The 13162-nt window shown below is 44.4% G+C and overlaps 1 protein-coding gene and 1 pseudogene across 2 annotated transcripts in view; both read right to left on the bottom strand.

The window, feature by feature from the left end:
* The window catches only part of FMN1 (formin 1), a 388608-nt gene that overhangs the window by 54579 nt on the left and 320867 nt on the right, over positions 1-13162 (bottom strand). The window lies entirely within an intron of this gene.
* LOC105546022 lies at positions 8022-8398 on the bottom strand (annotated as a pseudogene).

Here is a 13162-nt window from a genome sequence, read left to right as displayed (position 1 = left end):
AGACTCAAAATGCAATGTGCAAGAACTCAGAAATTGCATAGCAAAACTCCAGCCCAAATGAAGCAAAATGTCCTTGTCTGCTTCCTCAAGGTCTACTCTAGTTAATACTGATGTAACTAGAGAAATACCCAATAACAAAAATTTGTCACGCAATATCTAGTCTAAGATGGCACAACAATTTATGAGACCAAGTTATTCTTCTTACTAAGTTACAAACACGCAAAAGTTCTGTCAACCTTACAGCTCTTTAGAGGCACGCAATCAGGAGGACCAGACAGGCCATCTTCTACTTCCAGCTGCTAGTGTTGCTAGCTGGTGAATAACACAGGTCCCCAGGATACGGGGGTGAAGGACAGTTTTCAAAGATTGAAAGATTTCCTCCAATTTACATTAAAATTAATATTAAGGACTCTCTATGTGGCTGCTGGAGTAGAACGGTGGGAATCAAATCAACAGCCCGTGCCTTTCTTTGAGGCCAGTTTCCTAAAATTGGTGCTCTGTGCCTATACTGCATTAGCTGAAAGCATATGGATGCAATCACATTCCAAGATACCTTATTTGGTGTTGGTATGGACTTGGCATATTGTCTCAGCTTACAAAAGCAATAAGGATTCTCTGACTCCTGCCAATCCATGTAAATCACTCTTATCTGTTTAAAGGGTGAGATTCGTGAGTGATGAAAATAGTCACAACTATTTTGTTACCGGCATATATAACCATGGTCTGTATCTAGACAGAACTCTCCAAAGTGTGAGACCTCAGTAGTGGGAAGGGAGACAAGATTTAGACAAATACCCACACAGAAATGAGGGGGGACGCATTTCTCCCACATGGCAGAGTTAGGAGATACTGAATCCAAATTTTGTCCTTATGTAGAGACCTTATGCTGGTTGAGAAGGCAAAATAACTAAATAAGGATTACTTTTATCTGCAACTCATTTTAATGTCTTCTTTATTTTTAAAAGCGAATGGACTGGTGAAGGGAAATTTACTTCTCTGAACTGTAATACAGGATCATCCCACATTCAGGCTATCCAAAATTTGGGGGATCTGGAAGGCCAAAGACCAAAAATAAAATAAAGTAAAAAAAAAAAAAAAGTAAATAAAATTACTTGATATGAACTAATAAGTGACAGGAGATTAAAATGTTTTAATTCTTGCGTCTGGCCATATAACTGAGTGCCACTGACCATTAGATAAAGACAGATTTGTAAAAATAATCATCCCTATTGTAAGGGATAGTCACTCCTGACTCACTGTCTTCTATTCTTCATTAGTTTGTTGATTGTTTTTCCCCAGATCACATTTTTGGAGTTGTTCTTTTGGTGAGATAGTGGTTGAAATAGTTTAATTTTCCTTTTTAACTCCTGCTTTCACCTCTAGATGAATCTCCTTTTAGGATGGAATTTCATTCCATTTATGATCTAAATGAGGAGGAACTCCTTTAAATGCTCCTTTCTTTTTTTGGACAGATTCAACCTGTATTTCACGGAGTAACACTGCATCGTAAGTAGAGAGGATACTATAAATAAAGTGAGTGAAATAGACATCTTCCGTCTCATATCAGCTAAGTAATTCCTCAAATATTTAAAAATTCAGAGAAGTGCCACAGAGGTAACAGAAAGAGGGGCAGTTACATTATTAAGAGTAGAAACCTAATTTTCCCAGGAGTATGTGTAAGAAAAGCCCTCCCTGTCTGAGGAGATGCTGTCATACGAACTCAGATATGAAGAAAGGTGGAGATCAATTAGGGGTGGGAGCAGCAAGGGCCCTGGGGAGTGTTCAAACAGTGCAAATAACATCTAAAGACGGGATGAAGTGTAACCTTTCAGATCTGGAGGGCAGGATCCAAGCCACCAAGAAGTCTAGTGGTTTGTACCCTCTAAATACCCCTCACCACTATAGTCTCCCGCCACTTACTCAACCACTTTAGTCCAAGGCACCAAACCCCCATGATGGATTCTTAACCTGTCCTCACTAAGGTCCTCCTTTAAGTCACATAGATCTAGCCCATCTGAGTTCAATTTCCTTCTTTGTAAATGGAGATAATAATAGTGCTCTCCTCAAGGGTTGTTTTTTCAATGAGAAGCAAGATATTACATAATACCAAACTTGGCTGAGTATTTAATAAACGTTAGTTAATATTATTTTTACTTTTTTTTTGAGACAGGGTCTCGCTGTGTCACCCAGGCTGGAGTGCAGTGGTGCAATCTCAGCTACTGCAACCTCCACCTCCTGGATTCAAGTGATTCTCCTGCCTCAGCCTCCCGAGTAGCTGGGAATACAGGCACCCGGCTAATACTATTGTTAATAATGTAACGCATGTATCATGGAAGCTTGGGAAGTTTTTATAAAATAGGTGGGGCTCGATGGCAGTTTTGAAGGGTATTTGTTGCTTGCCTAGAACACAGGAAGTGGAGCTGGCAGTCCAAGCTCAAGGAGCCCCAGGAGCCAGGGCTTGCAGAGGCTGCAGGGGAGGAAAGTGTGTCGGGGGGGTGGGAAGGCTGGTATTGCATAGGTCCAGGAAGGCAATCATGAGACTCCCTAGACTGCAGGAAAAATCTTTTGTGGGAATAGTAAGCTTGGACAAGTGGACTAGAGACTATGAAGATAACCTCTCACAGACTGACACAAATAATCCGCTCATGCAAATAATCTCAAATAATTCAGACTTTTTGTTTTTTTTTCTCTCCTAACTTCTGATTCTTAAGGATGAAGAATGTGGGTGGGGATTCTTGTTCCCAGTGTCAGTAAGTAAAATCTTTTGGTGGGGAAGTATTTTGAATACTTGCAAGGAAAGTTCAATGCTCTCCAAAGTGGAGGTACAGACTGGCACCAGGGATTTCTGTATACCTACCTAGAAATACAGGGCTTTAATCTACAGCCAATGTGAACTTTTGTAACTCTTTAAAACATCATCATTTCTGAGGGACTTCAGACTCTGTTCCATAGGTCAGCACCAGACCAACACTATAGAGTTCCTGCGACCACTTATGATTTGAAACACAAACTCAGGCTTTGAATGTTTTAAAAACATCCATATAACTATGAGTTGTTTAAAAATAGCTATACCCCAAAGAGTTTATTTCCAACATCTGACATGAATGCATTTCGCAGCGATTTGTTATGCAACTAATGGCAGCAGAGAAGACATACGAAAAAACACTGACCCTTCTCAAAGCCCAGTGGATGTAATGCTTTTGTTAATTCTGAATTCCAAGTCTAGGGGTTGTTGGTCTGTCTGTGGTGCATAAAATAAAATACTATATGCCTGCCTCAACTTTTCTTCTGATGAAGCTGTAATTTGCAAAGGAACTATTGTTCCTGTATGGCTTCCCGAATTTTCCTTCACAGACAACTGTGCTTCGGTGTGGAGAGGGGTTTCAGTGTATTGCCTGTGGAGATGATGCTGTAAGTATTTTCAAAGCAGAGGGGGCTGGGCGCGTGGCTCATGCCTATAATCCCAGCACTTTGGGAGGCTGAGGCGGGCAGATCACGAAGTCAAGAGATCGAGATCATGTTGGTCAACATGGTGAAACCCCGTCTCTACTAAAATACAAAAAATTAGCCAGACGTGGTGGCATGTGCCTGTAATCCCAGCTACTTGGGAGGCTGAGGCAGGGGAATCGCTTGAACCCAGGAGGTGGTGGTTGCAGTGAGCCGAGATCGCGCCACTGCACTCCAGCCGGCAGAGGCCAGAGCTTTTTGAGATGGAGACTCAGGTAGTGTTTGGAATTGCCGGTAATTCAAGGCCTGATGATATGGGGGCTGTTTGCTGAAGCTTCTATTTCAACTCTCCTTTATGACCCCAGGTTACCTAAATATGTTGCTTTCTAATGTTTTTTGTGAGAGGTGGGAGGTAGGGTAAACATCAGTCTTAGATTTGTCAATGGGAGAAAAGCAAGGGACAGACTTTTTTGCCACAATTTTGTCCTTCTTCTAAAGTGTTAGCTCCTTCTAAAGTGTTACAACTCCTCCTCTCTCCCCTCCTCCTCTGCGCTGCTCTTCTCCACCGCCATCACTCCCAGCAGTTGTTTATTAAATGCCCACTGCATGCTAGCATTCTAATTTCTTCTTGTCTCTAATGGTCATATTTTAGGATGTCATTCCTCTACCGACTGCTACCATTTCTAGAGTAATCCTAACCTGTAATTCTTTTCTTAGAGGATAAGTAGAAAATACATAATGGGGGATGGGGGGAAATGGATTTGATCTTCAATTAGTGTAACTGATAAGGAGGAAAGGGCTTGGGTTAAGGGAATGTGCTGTGAAATAGCAGCTGTTTTATAAGGGACTCATCTGGAGAAGTGGGGTGTATCCTCTGTTGATAAGGGAGAAGACCCACAGAAAGCCAACTAGCATCAAAACAGCCCCAGGAGCCAAGCACAGAGGAAGTGAGTCTTCTGACCCCCATCATCCAATAAGCCCCGAAATTAGTCCCACAGGAGATGCGCAACATCCAAGGGAGCAGTCACTCACTCAAGTTCCTGACCCAAAAGTGTGATGGACTTTGTTTTATGGTTTAATGGACTTTTAGCTGAGTTAAAAGGGTTAACAAGTCTGAACATTTCTCTGCAACCTGATGAGATATCCAAGCGTCTTTTTCTCTGAAGGTCTCCATTGAAAATACCACTTACGAGTAACTTCTATGAAGAAAACCTATATGAAAACACCAGAGATGAACCAACTGCTTTTTTTCCCTGAACTCTTAGCAAATGATCTAAGGGTTTAAACGTATTAAAGGCCTCAATTTCAACTTCTGGAATCAATAGGGCAAACGAATGTGGGCATATTCATTTAAGCATGAATTTGCTGACTCCATTCTTACTCTCTTGGGTTCCTCCATAAGCCCAGACCTTAAAGGCAGCTACTTCTCACGCTGCAGCAGGATTTTGAGAACCATCACTCTTTGCCATCTTCACCCTGACCCTTCTCATCTTTTTTCTAATTCTCAGAACCTCCTGGCATTTATTTCTAATTCACTTGTTTCCTTTCACCAACTCGGGTTAGTTGAGCCTGGACCCTAGCATGCCTGTTTTGTCATACTCTGATGAAAAGCAAATTAAATTCTTGGATGGTAAACTCTCTTTTCTTAAACTTCTGTCTGGTTCTTCAGAAAAAAATTAAAAGTTACATTTATGTTAACATCAACCAAGATATTGAATCCATCTCAGGATCCTACATCCCTTGACCAACAAGCTGATAAAGCTGCCTAACTCATCTCAGTCAACCTCTTCCTCTCACATGGTGTGTGGAATAGAACTTGGTCTCCCTTGGGCTTCAGTAGTAGCAAATTGAGGAAGTAAGATCTTAATTACATATAAACGTATTTCCACCCTATGTTAGCTCTGTTCCCTTGCCCTTTCATTTCAAGCTGCCTCAAGGAGGAAAAAATCAGATAAAACACAAACAAAAGACAGAAAACAGAAGCCCAAGCGCTAAATCAAGACTATTAATAGTTCCTCCAAACAAAGAATCCGACTGCCATCACCCAAGCTCTGTTCATCTAGTTCTTCCTTTCTCCAAATGTGGCTGAAACTCATCTCTCTTTTAGTCCTCTCTTACTCCCACCGTTATTATTTTCAGCCATTTTTTCCCCCAAGAAAAGACAGCAGTATCACAAAGTGAGAAAGTAAAGGTAGGTAACCTAGGTAGCACCTTTCTTTGAACAAATACTTTTCCATCTTTTTCTTATTTCAACTGATCTTGAAAACAGAATCACTGTTTAAAGGGGAGAAGCCCTAGTTACCTCTAATCACCTTGGTTAATTTTAGAACGGGTGCTTCCTACTCACCACACAGAGAAATCTAAGGCTTTTATTCATTTAAACCCTTCAAAATGCTAACATTATGAAACCAAAAACTTTTAAAAGTTTTGCCATTCCCAAACTGCCATGCGGTTGGCTTTGTGGCTTTGGACACTCTCAGAGGGAAGGCATCACCTTTGTTAAGAGTTTGTGAATTTGAATTAGTTTGGGTTTGTTTGGAAGCAGAGCAACATCAGAATATCCAGACCCTTTCTTCCTAAAAGCACAAGGCTGCTAGCGAGCAGGCCCAGGATTCGGAAGAGCTGGAGGAGAGGGCAGGGCACAGGAATGTCACCCAGCCTGGCTGGGATATGTGTCAGGCCTGACCACATAACCACAGATACTCATGAGCAAGGCAAAGCAGACTATTCAGATAAAATGAAAACTGATTTTAAATAAGAGGCATCCCTTATTTTGTTTATTATTTCTTCTAAATCGTGGCTCTAAAAAAATAAACTTAGAATTATTTTCCTCTTCCAAACTGAAATATCTTTTTCTTCCTGGCTTAGACCACCAACCAGGTTTCTGCCACCGGAAGTGGGGAAAATACTGGATATCCTTTTGAGGAAGCCTGATCAGATGCCCTATTATCCCAGTTTCCAAACCAAAGATGCTTGGAGATGAAGACACATTTTTTTGGTGTGCGTTCCAAGTTGCAACCTCAAAAACTTGGCAGTTTTCTCACCATGGACTGTGATTTCCATGATGTGATGGTTTGCAAGGGTTTCTTTTCAAATAGATGTTATGGGTAATTCCAAGGGAATTCTATTGCAATCCCCCTGAGTTGACAACCTTTCCTTCTTAAGTGTAACTTTGGTGTTCAAATGACCTTGGGACACAGACGAGGAAGATTCCCAGTGGTAAATGTCTGTGTGGTACAAAATGGGAAGGCAGAAAAAGTGAAGCTTGTAAAGTCATGAAAATAAGAACCAAAGAGCTTTTCATGCATTATCTTTCACGCTGTTCTTCTTTTTCTTTCTTTCTTTCTTTTTTTTGAGACAGGTTGTCACTCTGTTACCCAGGCCGGAGTGCAGTGGCATGATCGTGGCTCGCTGCAGCCTCAATCTTCTGGGCTCACGTGTTGCTCTCACCTTGGCCTCTCTGTACCTGGGACTATACGTGCATGCTACTATGCCCAGCTAATTTTTAACAATTTTTTTTGTAGGATGTGGCCTCCCTATGTTGCTCAGGCTGGTCTTGAACTCCTGACCATCAAGGGATCCTCCCACTTTAGCCCCCCAAAGTCCTGGGGTTACAGGTGTGAGCCACTGCACCTGGCCTACATTGTTCTTTTAATTTACTTTTATTTAGGAGGACAGTACAGCTCACATTTTCTCCTTTTTCACAGGTTCTATTTAGTGTCATTTATAGTAACAGTAATTCATATTCTAACTTAGCTTTACCTCAGCAACTCTTTCTCCCCTTACTTTTAGTCTCAGTACTACAAATGCCTGCATGCTTTCTCCCTAGAACAGAGGGCTTCATATTTTTCTCCCTAAGCTGTACATGTCTTACAAACTTGTAAAATGAATGTAAATGAATGTAAAACTTTCCCCTTGTTCGGTGAAAAACAAGATACACCCATGGCTTGAGCATACATCTCCCTCAGTCTCTTTGTCTGTTTTTTCTTTTTTAGAATGCAAAGTATTTTATTTTTAAACTTTCAAAATCTAAAACCAAGCTAGCCTATGTTAAATAATATAGTTTCCGAAGCTGAACGTGCGCACTCGGAGCCCAGTTTTCCACTTGAAATACAAACACAACTTCCTGACGCTCCTCGGTGGGAACACTACTGTTCGACGACCTCCGATTAGATGAACTGATCCATCTCAGTGAGTAACATCCTTTATTTTTTCCTTGGTAAGGGTTTCAAAATTCTAAAATAGGGCCGGGCGCAGTGGCTCAAGCCTGTAATCCCAGCACTTTGGGAGGCCAAGACGGGCGGATCACGAGGTCAGGAGATGGAGACCATCCTGGCTAACACGGTGAAACCCCGTCTCTACTAAAAAATACAAAAAACTAGCCGGGCGCGGTGGCGGCGCCTGTAGTCCCAGCTACTCGGGAGGCTGAGGCAGGAGAATGGCGTAAACCCAGGAGGCGAAGCTTGCAGTGAGCCGAGATTCGGCCACTGCACTCCAGCCTGGGTGACAGAGCAAGACTCCGTCTCAAAAAAAAAAAAAAAAAATTCTAAAATAGATGCTTTTTTTTTTTAGTTTTACACTGACAATTTCATTCCAAATGTCTCCTGGGAAACACAGACCATGTACAGGAGTCCATCTTCATCCTTCTCACTCTCCTACACCTCCGAGACTGGTGTGGAAACGCTCACCACGCTGTGTCTGTTCGCCACCAGGAGGAAGGCTTGATTAGCGCTGAGCTGTAAGCGCCTTCTAATGATCCTGATGAACTCACTCAGGTTGATGTGGTCCGGTACAAGGAACAGCACTTTATCCAGGGCAGGAAGCTGCTTCTCGAACCCTTGCATGGTTCTGTTACCACCGGGATTTTGGGTGGATGCTGCTCTCGGAGAAGTCGGACTTCTACTCTTTGTTCGAAGGTGCGGTGCGGCCTGAAGGTCTTCTCCAATGTCATGGTGCAGGGATCTGGGTGGCGGTGGTGATGTAAGGGTTCTGGCGGCTCCCAGGGGTGACGGTGCAGGGATCTGGGTGGTGGTGGTGACGTAAGGGTTCTGGTGGCTCCCCGGGGTGACGGTGCAGGGATCTGGGTGGCGGTGGTGACATAAGGGTCTGGCGGCTCCCGGGGGTGGCAGTGCAGGGATCTGGGTGGCGGTGGTGACATAAGGGTCTGGCGGCTCCCGGGGGTGGCAGTGCAGGGATCTGGGTGGCTCTGGTGACACGGCTCCCGGGGGTGGCAGTGCAGGGATCTGGGTGGCGGTGGTGACATAAGGGTCTGGCGGCTCCCGGGGGTGGCAGTGCAGGGATCTGGGTGGCTCTGGTGACATAAGGGTTCTAGCGGCTCCCGGGGGTGACAGTGCAGGGATCTGGGTGGTGGCGGTGGTGACATAAGGGTTCTGGCGGCTCCCGGGGGTGGCAGCAGCAGTGACTCTAACTCTGGTGACAGTGACTTCTCTTTTCTCCCTCAGTTTCTTTACTATACGCTTGATCCATCAGAAAGTCTCAAGGCTCTATGCACCTCAGCAATCCCAGTGATAAGGCAAGGGGTTCATGGACTGAGTCCTGAAGCCCTCTTGTGTTTAGAGATTGGGAAGATGAAGAACCAGCCTAGGAGATGGAGAAATGCCCACGAAGTAGAGAGAAGACAAAAGACGGTTAGGGCCTAAAGCAAGGAAAAGGAGTTTTCAACCCCTCATTTGATCAGCTATATCTAATGCTCCTGAAAGGCGGAGTAAGATTTTGTGTCAGACACAGAGGGTCTTTGAGACTAGAACAGTGTCTGATTCTTTTTTTCCACAGAGTCTCACATATAGTAGATAACTTACAAATGCTGAATGAACAACTGAAAAAGAATAGTAGTGATCGGTCACAGAGAATGGGATGTGCTCTCTGTTAATTCCCTGCCCATCAACAGATGCCCATCCTAGGGCAAAATGGGAGAAAGACTGTCACTTCCACAGTCCTCCTGCTGAAAGGATCCCAAGTGCTTTTGCCTCATTTATGTAGCACGATCCAGAGACACTTCCAGTCTGAAGAACTTCAAAGGTTTTAGGAGGCTGAGGTGGAGGGCTCAGGGAGGAATGAAGACAAGAGGAAAAGGGATGAATAACCACAATAAAAAGGCCGGCACGTTCACAACGATGCTGGGCAAAGACAATGATTCCTGAATGTGAAGGAATCTGGAGAGCGAGTCACAAGAAACCAAAAACATAAGGGGGTGGAGGAGACGCTGAGAGCAAACAGAAAGCTATGAAAGAAGGCAGAGGCTCAAACCGAGGTAAGAGAGAAAAAATTAAAAGCAGAAGGGGGGAAAGAAAAGAAATCAGAGGAGGTGATGCCAACGTATGGAAAAAGAGCAAAGGCAACACAGGGCCATTGCCTTATGCTGAGGACTGAGCGACTGGTGCCTGATCTCTGTGCATCTCAAGAGGAGACAAATGGCAGATTGAGGGGAGCCTCTCTGCATTTTGGATCCAAGAGGAACACATATCAGGCGCGGTGAAATGCTCAAGTAAACACAAACAGCAGCAGCCGCGGGGTTACCAGTGACCTGACTGCAGGCTCTGTCCTCTCCTGGCCTCCAGCCTGAGTGTACAACACACACGCCCGCTTAAAGGGGGAGGGCAAAAATCTCCTGCAACTGGGTGACCTCTGTTGTCAGCATTTGGCTAATTAAGGAAAGATATTACCCTACAGATCTCTATGCCTTGGTCCTACTTCCTGCTCGTTAAAAAATGGTTTAATGAGAAAAAAAAGAAAGGCAACCGAATCCAAATTACTATTTTTTCTCCCAAATGAGCTGAATGGTGGTGGCTGTTGCCAAAACGCTTGAACAATAGGATTGTGACACGAAGACTGAAATCTAAACAACATGAAGAAATCTCGAGAGCCAAGCAGTCCCCATTATCTCATGCTTGCACGACGATAGTCCAGAAGATGAGGGATGAGTCTCCATTTGTGCAAGCAAAGCAGCAGTCCAAGGCCCTGACACAGCCACTAATTGCCCATCTACTTGTTTACACAGCCCAGAGATGGTGACTGGACAAACAGTTCATTTCCTTTGAAACAGGACCAAACTGGGAGGAGCCTGTCACATGGGACAGAGGAGGACTAGGAAGAACTCTCATGGGAAAGTGCCTCCAGATCAAAGCCAAGGACCGGCAAGCCAAGCAAAGATGGGTTCAAGTGGCTGGCTTCCCATAGGCAGCTTCAGGTCTACCGCTTTCTGCGCCCTGCCCACCCACTCCCAGCAGAACTGGAACTCCTCTCCCTGAGGACAGGACATTTTGAGCCACTCACATAAAAGTCTCAACTGGCCGGGCGCGGTGGCTCACACCTGTAATCCCAGCACTTTGCGAGGCCGAGGTGGGCGGATCATGAGGTCAGGAGATCGAGACCATCCTGGTTAACGTGGTGAAACCCCGTCTCTACTAAAAATACAAAAAATTAGCTGGGCACAGTGGCGGGCGCCTGTAGTCCCAGCTACTTGGGAGGCTGAGGCAGGAGAATGGCGTGAACCCGGGAGGCGGAGCTTGCAGTGAGCGGAGATCGTGCCACTGCACTCCAGCCTGGGTGACAGAGCCAGACTCCACCTAAATAAAATAAAATAAAAAATAAAAGCCTCAACCAGGAAGCATCAGCACCAACCCAACCTCCAGGCCTTGGCAGCGAGGACAATTGTGTTCAGGTGAACTTCTAGCCCTTTTGGACTTCACTGGATGCTTGGCATTTGCTACACTGGTTCCCATGTTAGTGTTCTCCTTGTCTCGTAGATTGGACTGTAAACAACTTGAACACAAGGGACTTGAAGCGCCTGGGTTCCACAGCAGGACTCTTTACATGTGAAGAGCCATTAGAGAGGAAATGCTTATGGTTGTTAATGATGATGAGCTACTCCAAGCATAGTTTCTTTTATTTGCCTACATCAGAAGCTTGGCTTCTTGAGACAAGAGACTCAGACTTCTCATTTATACTCCTGGCAGGCTGTGGAAATCAATAACGGCTCGCACCCATCAGTGTCCTGGAAGTAGCATTGAGAGAGAAGATTCTCTTGAGAACCTATTTCTCCTCAAAATAAGATTAGGTTTAAAAAAAAATCAGCTGCCCTACTGCTTAGCTCACAGGTGTGGCGCTAATGGCAGCAGCTCAGTCATGAAGTGGGAAAGAACAATTTTAAAAATCCTTGTTAATTTGCTTATAATTATCCAGAACTAACGACAGGTACACTGAAGAACTGTATACTTAATGGGAGGAAGACCTACATTGCTAAGTCAGTAAGACCAATTTCCGATTTTTCCCTGTGAGCATTTGCAGAGCCACATATTAGCCACACGAGAAACTAAGAAGAATGAATCCTGCCCGGGAGCAGAACTGCAGCCCCGAAATCCAAAGCGGAATGGGGTGGGGGCAGCTTGAGGTCTCCGGACGAAACTCGGCACTCCCAGTCCAGGGCGCTGTTCACCCATTAACGTGGCCTCCTCTTGCCACTGCTGTGTTTTAGCCCTTAGTGAGCATCTGTGTGGTTCGGATTTAACCAGACCGAAGGGGCTGTGGTGGTGAGAGGGCAGAGGAAGCTGGAGGAAGAAATGGCTTTTCTTCTGGACAGGACTGAGGACTAAGTCACTTCCAGGATGATCATATTCTCAGGACGAGCCATGCTATGATATTATTTGAATATCTAGCTCCAGGCAGCTCTATTTTTCCCATCTCACTACCAGAAGATTGTAATCACCTGGTATCAGCACATTCAAGATACTACCGAAGACCTAACAGCATGGCTAAAACCTCTCATCTCTGCACATAACTGCGTACAAATGACTAAAACCACTTTGCTTCAAAAACAGAGTAGCTGTGTGAAAGGCATTTTAGAGCGCGTGGGATTCCACACACAGGCAAGTTCCAGGGATCTCAGAAGCTAGGCTGTTTCGTTCAGCGCCCAGGAGGCAAAGATCCCAGGGAAAGGCAGTCGTGTGGGCAGGAGGTGGTCCTTGGATGATTAGCGCAGGTGTCCAGGAGGGAGGGGGGGTATGGAAATGGTACAAACATGACAGAAAGCTGTGCCAGTGGGTCACCATGTCCCATTCGTACAGAACATTGAGTGGACTGTAACTGTGGACAACTGAAATACTGAAAAGAAAACGTGCACACACTGGTTCAATTCTAAAGAGTGGTTGAAATAGTTGTTTAAAGAAGAACAGATAATGGCTCATTCCACCCTCCCCAGTCTTTGGAAGATAGACACAGGAGTGTCACACAGTACAAAAGTTTGTATTACACAGAAAGAGGGACTTACACGCAGAAACAAAATTTAAAAACAAACAAACCACCGGCATTTATCACCATTTATCCAGCCAGTGGTTTTCTTTATCTCCTTGGCTATTGCTTTGGACATTTTTGCTTGGAACTTCTCCCCTCTTTTTCTGACAGCTCATTGATCTTGGCTTGGAGCATCACAGTTCGTGGGAAACAATACAGGCTACTTTTCTAGCTTATTCCTTCTTAGATGCCTCTTGGATGTTGTCCATTTAATATGTTTGAGAAATACAGAGAGACAAACACGTAGTGTTTTAATCTCAGAGTATATGCAGTGTGTCCCTGGAGAAGTCTCATAGATCCAAGGGAATCATTTCATTGAAGTAAGGCTTGTATTTCAAATTGATCCACCTGGAACATGTAATCAAAACTCATGAACTTTAATATAAATTCCAGATTCTGGTCTCTT

This window comes from Mandrillus leucophaeus, unplaced genomic scaffold (genome assembly GCF_000951045.1).
Source record: "Mandrillus leucophaeus isolate KB7577 unplaced genomic scaffold, Mleu.le_1.0 Scaffold347, whole genome shotgun sequence".
Taxonomy (NCBI): domain Eukaryota; kingdom Metazoa; phylum Chordata; class Mammalia; order Primates; family Cercopithecidae; genus Mandrillus; species Mandrillus leucophaeus.
Note: the sequence above shows the minus strand (reverse complement) of the source record. Positions and strands in the feature narration are given on the sequence as shown.